The 12,657-nt window shown below is 37.0% G+C and overlaps 1 non-coding gene across 1 annotated transcript; it reads right to left on the reverse strand.

Moving 5' to 3' along the window:
* Positions 1 to 1,301: 1,301 nt before the first annotated feature.
* TRNAD-GUC (transfer RNA aspartic acid (anticodon GUC)) lies at positions 1,302 to 1,376 on the reverse strand. The gene has a single exon. It is a non-coding gene; the product is annotated as a tRNA-Asp (tRNA).
* Between the last annotated feature and the right edge of the window lie 11,281 nt (positions 1,377 to 12,657).

The raw sequence follows: 12,657 nt of genomic DNA on the forward strand, positions 1-12,657 counted from the left end.
AGAAAGAATTGCCACAAGGGGAGGAAGTTAAAATAATTGAGCCAGAAGAAGTGGTTGAAGCCTTTGAAGAGGTTGACCAAGAGATGGATTCAATCATTGAAGAATTCTTATGTATAATTGAATCCTCTCCAATTGGGTTTGACATAGAGGGTAATGAAGAAGATACCTCACCTCCCATATCCTTGGTAAGCAATGAAGAAGGGATTGAATTGGAAGGGGGAATGAACACACTTAGTCATAGTTTAGTTTTTATCATGTTTTAGGTTAGAATTCTAGAGAGAGAGGCTCTCTCCTCTCTCTAGATTTTAGGGTAGTTTTAGTTAATTTTTCTTGAATCCAAGTTTTAATTCTTGTTTTGATTTAGTTTCTCCTTTTAATTTCTTGTTATTACATCTCTACTCTTCTAGTTTTACTTGTCATTTCCTTTATTTTGTCCTCTTTTATGTTTATGAACATTGTTGAATCTTAATTTTCTTTAATGCAATTTTATGTTTGATGTTCTTTTTATTGTTGATTTGTGTTGAGATCTTACTTTCCTTGCTATTGGTAATTGGTAGATTTTATTATTCTTGCACATTTACTATGCTTTCCTTTTATGCCTACCAAGTGTTTGACAAAATGCTTGGTAGGATGTTAGAGTAGATTTTGAGCATTCTTGGCTTGGAAAGAGTAATTAGGCAATCTTGAGTAATAAAAACCCAACTTATGTTGGTGATCTAGAGTTGTTAGCTAATATTGTTTCCATTGACGCTAATCTTTTGCTAATTTAATTAGTAAGTGGGTTAGGACTTTTGGATTGAGATTAGCTAGTCTCGTTAGACTTTCTCCCTATTTGTTGGAGTTGACGTAATGAGATAAATTTTTGTTTATATTTGTAACATGATTGATTAATCTTGTTTGACTTTCTCCCTATTTGTTGGAGTTGACTAAATAAGATGAATTAATCATGCATGACTAGGATAGAAAGCTTATGATCTCAATCTATTGCCATGAATGTCTCTCTTTATTACTTGCTTGATTTACTTTTCTTGTCATTTAAATTCTTGTCCATTTAATTTCTTGCCTCATATCAATCAAAACCCCCCTTGATCCTCATAGCCAATAATTGACCACTTCATTGCAACTCTTCGTGAGACGACCCGGAGTCTAAATACTCCGGTTCTTTCTTATTTGGGGTTTGTTCCTTGTGACAACCAAAATTTTTGCATGAAAGGATTATTGATTGGTTTGGAAACTATACTTCACAACGAGACTCCATTGGATAAATTCTAAACCGTCAAGAAATCCGATCATCAAAATGGCGCCGTTGCCGGGGATCGAACCCGGGTCACCCGCGTGACAGGCGGGAATACTTACCACTATACTACAACGAAAGCCACCAAGAGGAGGAGGTTGAGCAAGAAGCAAGCTCCACCATTGAAGATGATTCCACACCAACTAATGAGTCTTTTGGAATTGATGAATCTCCCTCATTGTGTTATGAAATTAATGACAAGGAGGACTGTGCACAATCTTCGACACATGGTTTGAGCAATGAAGGGTGTATAGAAGAAGTTGGTGAGCAAGGAATTGAAGTTGAAAAAGCTTGCAAAGAGGTGGAGGTAGTCAAGAAAGAGCACAAGGGAGTAGACCTCGCACTGTCTAAGTGTGGGGAGGTCCCCCTTCCTAAGTCACCATCTTACACAACATTCAAGTGGGTAAAATTCTTATCTCTAATCTTTACTTTCCCACTTGAATATGGTTTGATTGAAAATGATGGTCAACTTAGAGCTCTTTGTGGAGTTAAGAGTAGAAGAGAGTTGTGTAGTGGTTGGAAACATCATTCTAGGTTCTTCATGGTTGAATGTTCAAAGTTTGATTGCAAGGTTTGGTGTGGAGCTAAATTGTATGGGTCTAGGAAGTTGTTTGGAGGCTTCTTTGAGAATTCCAAGGCTAAACAAACCAATTGGAGCTATGATGATCAACTTGAAGATGGGTGCAAAAATAAGATTTGGGATCCGGGAATATATGAGGATCAATTTTGGGAGCTCATATCTTGGGAAGAACCTCACCCAAGCTTGGTGAAGATGGTTGGAAATTCTGACAACCAATTGAAGAGCACGCATTCTTGGAGGTTCAAGGATGAACACAAGCATAAGCCACCATGACAAGGAGCCTCCAAATGTCCAACTTAAGGACTTAAACTAAAAGTGTTAGGTGGGAGACACCCCACCATGGTAAACTTTTTCCACTCTCTTTTAAATTTGGTTAATAAGTGATTGGAGTTGCCATTGTAGGTAGTTTTTGTCATTTTCTATACTCTTATGCATTTTGATTTTATTGATAGGTTGTTTGTTGCATTCATGCTTTGATTAGAATAGTTGTTGTTAGATTGCATTTTGTTTGTAGTATAAGTTTTGTTTTTAGTATGTTTGAAAATTTTTCAAAAACTTAAAGATTTTTGTTAAATTTGAATTTTGGTTGCTTTAGAATGTTTATAGGTTAGGAGAGTGTTAAATTCTGTTTTTATACTTCTTAAAAAAAAAAAAATGGGCATCGACGCCCAAGCGCGCAGTGCACGCGCGCGCCGATGTGGTTTCACAACTCCTAGTACTAAAACCCGAGAGTTGTGCCCACTTTATGCCTACTTTGTGCCAGGCAATCCGCGCGTAAGCACGCATGGCGCGCGCGCCGATTGTCCATGTCGCATCCGCGCCCAAGCGCGGATTGTACCTGCTGCATCCGTGCCTAAGCACGCATGGCGCATATGCACGGATTTGCACCCTGTTTTCCTCCTTTCTCTTTTCTCCTTCTTTCTTCTTCTCTTCTTCTTTCTTTCTATTTTTTTCTTCTTTTTCTTTTTCTTCCTCTCTTAAAAAATTTTTTTCTTAAAAAAAAAATAAAAAATAAAAAAATAAATAAAATATATATATATATAAAATAAAAAAATTTTTTTTCTTCTCTTCCAATTTCTTTTATTGCATTTGCTTAGTTTCATTTATTGCATTTTAATTTTGTTTTTATAGCTTGTTTTCATTTTTTTTTCTTTTCTAAGCCTCTTATTTAAATAATGGTGTTGAATTTTCTTACTCAATTGTTGAGAATTTTTTGGTTAATCTTGGTGCTTCTTGACTTGTTTGATATTGTTGGGTGATGAAACTTTTGAATCAATGCTTAATCTTGTATGACTCTTATATTCTTTGTGCATTGATATGAACTTGCATGTCTTTCATAACCCACTATTCTAGTTGAACTTGATGCTTTTGAGTGCTCTTCATGCTTTGACTTTACTCTTGCATCAAGTATTAGTTGATATGCCCTTAGCTTATATTGTTCTCTCACTTACATGCGTAGCTAACATGTAGTGAGAACCTTACTTTTATTTGGCATTAGCCCCCGCCTACGTTTTATTGCTTTGATATATTTGATGTAGGCTTAACTTTCTTTCTTTCTCTTTCCTTTTAGGTTGGCCACCAAGAAGGAAAGAAAAGGAAAAGCTTCTAAATGGGGCAACAAACAAGTCCTTTCGCACAACCTTTTGGAGGAACTCATCAATTGTAGCAACCCGTCCACCTTGCTCTTCTTTGCATGCACCGAGGACGGTGCAAATTTCTAAGTGTGGGGAGGTCGTCCGACCGACCTCCATGGGTAACAACTTCATTTTTCAACACCAATTTTTCAATTTTTGTCTTTGTTAGTTAGTTGTTGCATTGCATGATAGGTTGCATGTTAGTTAGAATTTGTACATATTTGACCACTTCTTTCTTATTAGGACTACTTGGTTAGGGTGATGATATCTTTTCCAAGAAAACTTGTTTTAGGGCACCCTACCAATTTGAAAAATTTTTTTGTGATAAACTTGCTTGAAGAATATATTTTGGAACATGGTTTTTGAGCTAAGAACACAAGCATGTGAGTTTTGAGCCTAATTGTGTGGTTACATTTTATAACCACTTATTTTCCATTCTTGTGTGCATTGTTTTCTTTCTATGATTGTAATCTTTGATTTGTTTGATTCTTTATGTCCATTATTCCATGTATACATGCATTTATATGATTGAGGCCATCATTTCATTTAGCTCACTTACCCAAATAGCCTACCTTTCATCAACCATTGTTAGCCAAATTTGAGCCTATTTAATCCCTTTTGTTCTCAATGTTAGCACATCACTATCCCTAAGTGAAAAATAATAAATGTCCTTGATTTGGATCTTTGATTAGCTTAGGCTAGTGAGGGTGTGTATCATTTGGGTATGGGAAACTTGGGACATTGGTTGAGGTAAAAGTATAATTTTTATTTTTGTTGAAAATATTGGGAATTGGGCACATGTTCATGCACTATATGTAAAACCATATGCATTGATACGTTGTATATACTTTAGAAAAAAAATGATAAAAAAAAGATTAAAAGAAAAAAAATATATATAAAAGAAAAAATATATATAGAAAAAGAGAAAAGAGAAAAAGAAATAAAAAGGGGACAAAAATGCCCCAAAGTAAAGTTCAATAAAAATCAATGCATATGGAATGTGAATTAAAAAGAATGCATGAGTATGTGAAATAGTGGGAATCATGGGTAGCTAGGTTGTGTATTAAAATTGTATAGGTTGTTATATGTGTTTGATTAGAGCTTAGGTTAATCAAAGATAAAAATTTTAAGCTCACTTGACCATATGCATCCTTACCTTGACCCTAGCCCCATTACAACCTATGAATAAGTCCTCATGATGAATGTATGCATGCATTGAATAATTGTTGATTGTTAGATGAAAAACAAATCTTGGAAAGCATGATTAGAGGAGAATTAAGTGATCAACCCTATACACTTGAGCGACTAGAGCGGATACACATCTGGTGAGGGTTCGATGCTCAATTCCTTGTCCCCGGCTTTCATGAGCTTTCTTCTTGCAAGTCTATTTGAACTTTATTTTGATATTTGAATTGGTGGAGTTTGTGAGTCGTAATATGACCTTTGCCCCACTTGCTCATACATGTTCTTGGAGATTGATTTGCTTTTCACCAAGTAGGTAGAATCATCTTGCATTTAGTTGCATTCATATAGATAGGTGCATATAGTTTCTTTGCATTGAATAAATGTTCATACCCTTTTCTTGTCCCTCTTTATTCTTAGCATGAGGACATGCTTGGTTTAAGTGTGGGGAGATTTGATAAACCCCGATTTTGTGGTTTATCTTGTGCTTATTTTGGGGGATTTTATCACATTTTCTCACATTTATTCAATGAAATAGCATGGTTTTGTAATTCTCCCTTGATTTGTGCTTAAATGTGAAAACATGCTTTTTACGCCCTAAAATTGGTGATTTTAATTCACTTTAATTCCATTTGATGCCTTGATGTGTTTGTTGAGTGATTTCATGTTCATAAGGCAAGTATTGGATGGAAGAAGTGAGGAGAAAAGCATGCAAAGTGGGAGAACTCATGAAGAAATGAAGGAACCGTAAGGATGTCAAGCCCGACCTCTTCGCACTCAAACGACCATAACTTGAGCTACAGAAGTCCAAATGAGGCGGTTCAAGTTGCGTTGGAAAGCTAACATCCGGGGCTTCAAAATGATATAAATTTTATCATATGTTGCTTCGCGTTCAGGGGCGCACACACGCACTTTGCGCGCACGTGCCGATGCTGTCCGTGGCCCACTTTAATGAAATCGCCCCCAGCGATTTTGCAGCTCATTTTGGGCCCAATCCAACCCATTTCTGACGCTATTGAACCCAAGGATTGAAGGGAAAATGAACCAAGTAGTCATAGTTTAGTTTTTATCAAGTTTTAGGTTAGAATTCTAGAGAGAGAGGCTCTCTCCTCTCTCTAGATTTTAGGGTAGTTTTAGTTCATTCTTCTTGAATCCAGGTTTTCATTCTTGTTTTGATTTAGTTTCTCCTTTTAATTTCTTGTTGTTACATCTCTACTCTTCTAGTTTTTACTTGTTCATTTCTTTTATTTTGTTGCTTTTATGTTCATGAACCTTGTTGGATCTTAATTTTCCTTTAATGCAATTTTATGTTTGATGTTATTTTTATTGTTGATTTGAGTTATTGATTTTACTTTTCTTGCTATTGGTAGTTGGTAGATTTTATTATTCTTGCACATTTACTATGATTTCCTTTTGTGCCCACCAAGTGTTTGACAAAATGCTTGGTTGGATGTTAGAGTAGATTTTGAGCATTCTTGGCTTGGAAAGAGTAATTAGGCAATCTTGAGTCATGAAAACCCAACTTATGTTGGTGATCTAGAGTTGTTAGCTAATATTGTTTCCATTGACGCTAATCTTTTACTAATTTAATTAGTGAGTTGATTATGACTTATGGAATATTGTTTCCATTGACGCTAATCTTTTGCTAGTTTAATTAGTAAGTCGGTTAGGACTTTTGGATTGAGATTAGCTAGTCTCGTTAGACTTTCTCCCTATTTGTTGGAGTTGACGTAATGAGATAAATTCTTGTTTATCATTGTGATATGATTGATTATCTTGTTTGACTTTCTCCCTATTTGTTGGAGTTGACTAAATAAGATGAATTAATCATGCATGACTAGGATAGCAAGCCTATGATCTCAATCCATCGCCATGAATGTCTCTCTTTCTTTAATTGCTTCCTTTAATTGCTTGTTTGATTTACTTTTCGTATCATTTACTTTCTTGCTTTTACATTTCCTTGCCCAATATAAAATCAAACCCCCCTTGATCCCCATAGCCAATAATTAAGCACTTCATTGCAATTCCTTGTGAGACGACCCAGAGTCTTAATACTTCGGTTAATTTTTATTGGGGTTTGTATATGTGACAACCAAATATTTTTGATTGAAAGTGATGTGTGGAAAACGATCCAACACAAAACTCACCGGCAAGTGTACCGGGTCGCATCAAGTAATAAAACTCACGGGAGTGAGGTCGATCCCACAGGGATTGAAGGATTGAGCAATTTTAGTTTAGTGGTTGATTTAGTCAAGCGAATCAAGTTTTGGTTGAGTGATTTTGTATCCAACAGTAAGTAAATGACAGAAAATGTAAAGGGGGAGGGAAGAATTGCAGAAATTAAAGAAAACTGAAAGTAAAAGAGCTGAATCTTAAAGAACAAGAAATTAAATGACTAAAACTTAAAGTGCAAGAAATGTAAATTACAGTAACTTAAAGTGCAAGAAATATAAATTGCAGAAATGAAAAAGGATTTAAGGACTGGGATGTTAGAATTCAAGCAAGGGAAAGTAAATTCCAACAATTATCAAAGCAAGAAGTGATTTGAATTCTGTTAAATCTCAAATAGAAAGGGAAATTAAATTGCAGCAGAGGTTCACAGAAGAACCAAAAGGAAAATTGGGTCTCAGGACTCCAGAGACTAGATAGCAAGGTCTAGATCTCAATTGCCTTCCCAGATCCAAGTTCACAAAGCAATTAGCAAGAAATTAAAGAAGAAGCAGTAAAGGAAATGTAATTGAACTCAATTATGCAGAAGATGAATTAAAGAGATCTTGAATGGATATTGAGACAGAAATTCCTCAATTCTTCACACCCAAGACTCAAACAAGAAAAATAAAAATGCTCAAGCAAGAACCAGGAAGAAGAGAGATCAATTCTCCTCCCCAATTCTCTGAAATCTCAGTTCCTAGCTCTCAATGAAATCTCCAAAATTCAAAAGAAGGTTCAAAATTCAAAAGTGAAAAGAAGGTTTCTAATTACATCAAACTATCTCCTATTTATACACTTTCTATTCTTGGAATTTGGAATTTGGATGGGATTTTGATTTGGTGAAGAAAATGAATTTAATTAGATTTTTAATCCAATTTCAGCCCAGGAAGAAAGTAGCTCCCAGGAGGCTGCCCTGCCCTTGTGGAGGGCAGGGCAGGAAATGATGCGTGCGGCCTTGTGCGTGCATGCTTGGTGCGTTGATGCTTCAGGATGCTGCCCTGCCCTTGTGGAGGGCAGGGCAGAGTTTTTTGGTGTGCCAGATTCTGCTGCCCGTGCGTGCTTGCTGTGCCAAAGCTCCCTTGGTGCGCCAATCTTGTGCGCTGGCCCGTGCATCACAAAATGCTGCCCTACCCTTGTGGAGGGCAGGGCAATGTGCCAAAGATGAGGTCCCACGTTCGATACTCGGTGGAGGCACATGTTGCTTCTTTTCCTTGGTTTTCTTGGCACCAAAGTCATGCTTAGTTCCTTGCTTCCTCATGGTGCCGTGTTCGATCCTGGGAGATTGAAAACAAGTTTGTATGTAGCGCTCTCCCACTCCCTTGCTCATGAGTTCGAACCTTGTGGCAAGCATTGCTAGGCTTTTTCCTTGAATTTATTTCTTTGATAAGCCCGATATTGCTCTTGAGGAGGGCAGGACAGAGTTTTTGTTCTCCTTGATCCTTAGCATCAATTTGTGCTCCGCCCTTGTTGTGGGCAGGGCAGTGTTACCTCTCAAAGCTTGGCTCATTATGTTGCCCTCCTGGAGGGTAGTGTGCCCTTGTGGAGGGCAATGTTTGCTTCCTCCCTTCCATGCGCCACACTTCTTCTTCCCTTGGGCCACGCTTTCTTTAAGCCACGCTTTTCCTTTTTTCTTCCTTTCTTCATCTACTAGAAACCAAAACAACCACTCAAAGTATCTCTAAACTCATAAGGTTTATAATTCATTAAAAATCACTTAATTCTTGCTTAAACCTCATGATTTAGCATCAATTTAATGGTGGTTGCTTGATTTAAAGAAGTTGTGCATTTTCATTCCAAATTGCTTACTTAAGATACAAGAAAGTGCATAAAGGCTAATAAAACAAGTGAAATTAGCTTGAAAAATGGGTATATGATGACCCGTCATCACAACACCAAACTTAATTCTTGCTTGTCCCCAAGCAAGCATCAAAACTAAGAGAAAATGAAATGAACAAGAAAAGAAAACATATCCTTATTAGGCATATAGCAGAACTTGACTTATGGAGTTTTTATGCAGACAATGATAACTCAATTATTGTTGCTGTTACATAATATACATTCTTCCTCAAAGGCTTACTAAACTTGCTGTTATAAGGTTTATTCTTTCTTTGCTCCCTTGCTAACTTTTCTTTTCTCATGTTGCTTATCAAGCTTATTATTCTTTGAAGGCTTGGTGTCTAATGTTGCAGTAGTAGCCTTTGGCTTTTTATTTTTTTCTCAACATCTTTCCACCACAGGCACATGGCTCACTATTTCTTCCTAGGATCATTGATGCCCAGCATCTCTTTGGATAACTAAATGTTCTGTATCTAGGTTGCTCTTTATTATGGACTTTCAATTGGTCATCCCAAATCAATTGATCTAAGTGACCGAGTTTTGAAATACCCCTCAGAATTTACTTATCCAAGCATATCCTAGTACAAAAACACCACAGGCATGTGTCCTAGGGTCCAAACTATTGGTGTCCAGCCTTTATTCTTTGTTTTTCTTGCCATATTGGCTTTTTCTTCTTCCTTTTCTTTCTGTTTTATTTTTGTTCTCAAGGGCTTTTTTCTTTCTTTACTGATAAAAACCTTTATAACAGCAAGCTAGCTCACACTTTAATGAAAATGACATTATGCAGCAATTATTTTATGAGTTATGCATTTAATCAAACACATACACCACCATTAACTTCTATTCTACTTATGCAACATTGGATATTTACTTTTCAATTCAAACAATTCTCTTTTATTCAAGCATATGGGAAACAAAACAAAATTCAGCTAGGTAATGGATGACAAGCAATATGCAGATTAGCATTCTTAATCAAATAACTTCACTTGCAACTAAATGAACACTTCAGCAAGACATACAATGGTTCCCATGTCCAAAACAATTCACAGCAGCAAGGATTAAGTTTAGATACAACCTTTGAAGTTGCAGCCCTTTTATTCTTCCTTCTGTTGTGTTTTCTTTGAGTTAAGATGCACAATCTCTTTAATTGTTGACTCATGTCCTGCATAATTCTCAAAGTTGCTTGCTTCTCAAGCCCTTAAGTGCATGGTTAGTATGCATAAATTGAGTGTGGCTCTTGGATTTATTTTGGTGTGTGAACACCAAACTTAATTACTTGCCACTACCTCTGATGCAACATGTTAACCATATGTGAAACCTTGTATCCTTGCTAAAGGTTATGGGATTGAAGCTAGAAAAACATTTAAACAGTTGAATAATTTGTCTGATTGCTTAGAGCTAGCATTGTGCAGGAAGTGAAAATGTTCTTTTAAATGAGATTTTGGTGGAACACCAAACTTAGAATCCTTCATTCTCCCTTAAGTTGTTTTGGTGTGCAACACCAAACATAGCTCCTTGCAATGCATAACAATTATTCAACATCTTTATTAAAAAAGCTATGAAAAGAAAACTACCTCAGGTTGGGTTACCTCCCAACAAGCCCTTCTTTATTGTCACTAGCTTGACATCTTCCATTCTGCTGATCATGAAAGTTGAAAATCACAGTGCCTTAGCTTGTCTTTCTTCACTGTGAACTTCCTTCCGGTTTCCTCTTTGATGACCTCTATGAATTCCTGTGGAAGGATCTTAGTCACAATGTAGTGATTAGACAACTGTGGGGACACCTTCATGGTTTGAATGTTTATCATTACTCTATCCCCTAGTGAAAATTTTCCAGTGGGGATTTTCTGCTTTTCTTTGATTCTATCCTCTGTCTCTCTTTGTAAGAATTCCTTGTTGTGTTTTTCTTGGCTGGTACTTTCTTTGTCCAAGGTTTTCTTACTTTCCTCTATGATCCCTTTCCATCCTTCCTTCTTTGTAGCATCTTCGTTGTTAGTTGGTTTGTCTTCAGTGGCTCTGGAGAAAGTATTTGCCTTCTTCTCACCCATTTCTGCAAAGTACTTCGCCAGTTGAGCTATCTGCTCTTCAATTCCTCTGATTGACATCTCTTGGTTCCTTGTCATCTCCTCTTGGTGTTTCATCATTCTCTCTATTAGGATCTCCAAGTTCGTGATCCTCTGAGAGTCTTGTGAGATTGGTCGGTTATGAGATGTTAAAGGTTGGAAGGGTGGGTGTGGTGGTGGCATGTAGTGGTTATTGTTACCATAATGGTATTTTTGCTGGTTTGGGAAGTTGGGGTTGTTGTAATTGAAGTTCCTTCGTTCGTGATTTTGGTATTCAGTCCTTCTCCAGTTGGAATGAGTCTGGAAGTGTGTGTTTTGTGAGTGTTGGCTTTGATTGGCATTGGTGGATGAGTGATGTTGGTTGTTTGTGGTCATGGATTTGCCCTGGTTGAAACTTCCTTGTTCTTGATGTCGGGACTCCCCCATTCTTAGATAAGAATGGGGCCTCCATGGTGGAAATTGGGCATTCACTGCAGCAGACTGCAGGCAATCGACTTTTCTATCTCTCAGCTCCATGTGTTGCCGTGTTTGATGGTGCATTTGTTTGTTCAGGTTCATGAATACATTCATTCCTTCAAGATTCATCACTTCTTTTTCACTCTGTGGTTTCTCGAATGAGTGTTGGTTGATGACTCCTTTGTCATTGAAATTTGTAATTCCTTGGGCAGTTGTTGTTGCTTTGAGTAGGCCATCTGAGAAGTAGTCCACTGCTTTTCTTGTTTCTGGGGTTAGTCCTTCATAGAAAGCTCGAAAACCCACTTTATCAGTTGCTTTCTTATATTTTCCCATGCCTTGAAGAGTGGTTCTTCTTCTCCTTGTGTGAGTAGATGTTCCTCCTCTTTCAGCTTGTTGATCTGTTGGGATGAGGAGAATTTGGCCAGAAATTTGGTGACCAAATCATCCCAACTAGTGATACTTCCTTGGGGGAAAGTTTCAAACCATTGTGCAGCTTCACCCGTACATGAGAAAGGGAATAACAGAATCTTATAAGTATCATGATCTAGACCATCAGTTTTGACAGCATTACAAGTCCTCAGAAAAGTGGATATGTGCTGTTGAGGATCTTCCAATGGATTTCCGTTATAAGAATAATTGTTCTTGATTAGTGTAATGAGTGGTGGCTTCATGTCATGATACTCTCCGTCTGTAGAGACTTCTTTTCCTGTGGCACGCAAACAATCAGGAGGAACAAACAACAGCACTCTTGAGAATTGAGTGTAGTTAGTTGAGATAAACTCTCAAACAGTTAGTGAGTTGATAGAGGCAAATTTTCAAACAGTTAGTGTGTTAGTTAAAAATAAAGAAAAATGCGCTTGATCTAGATCTCCACTTCACTTAATCATTGTCAATCTATTTCAATCTCCGGCAACGGCGCCAAAAACTTGATGTGTGGAAAACGATCCAACACAAAACTCACCGGCAAGTGTACCGGGTCGCATCAAGTAATAAAACTCACGGGAGTGAGGTCGATCCCACAGGGATTGAAGGATTGAGAAATTTTAGTTTAGTGGTTGATTTAGTCAAGCGAATCAAGTTTTGGTTGAGTGATTTTGTATCCAACAGTAAGTAAATGACAGAAAATGTAAAGGGGGAGGAAAGAATTGCAGAAATTAAAGAAAACTGAAAGTAAAAGAGCTGAATCTTAAAGAACAAGAAATTAAATGACTGAAACTTAAAGTGCAAGAAATGTAAATTGCAGTAACTTAAAGTGCAAGAAATATAAATTGTAGAAATGAAAAAGGATTTAAGGACTGGGATGTTAGAATTCAAGCAAGGGAAAGTAAATTGCAACAATTATCAAAGCAAGAAGTAATTTGAATTCTGTTAAATCTCAAATAGAAAGGGAAATTAAATTGC

Source organism: Arachis stenosperma, chromosome 9 (genome assembly GCF_014773155.1).
Source record: "Arachis stenosperma cultivar V10309 chromosome 9, arast.V10309.gnm1.PFL2, whole genome shotgun sequence".
Lineage (NCBI taxonomy): Eukaryota > Viridiplantae > Streptophyta > Magnoliopsida > Fabales > Fabaceae > Arachis > Arachis stenosperma.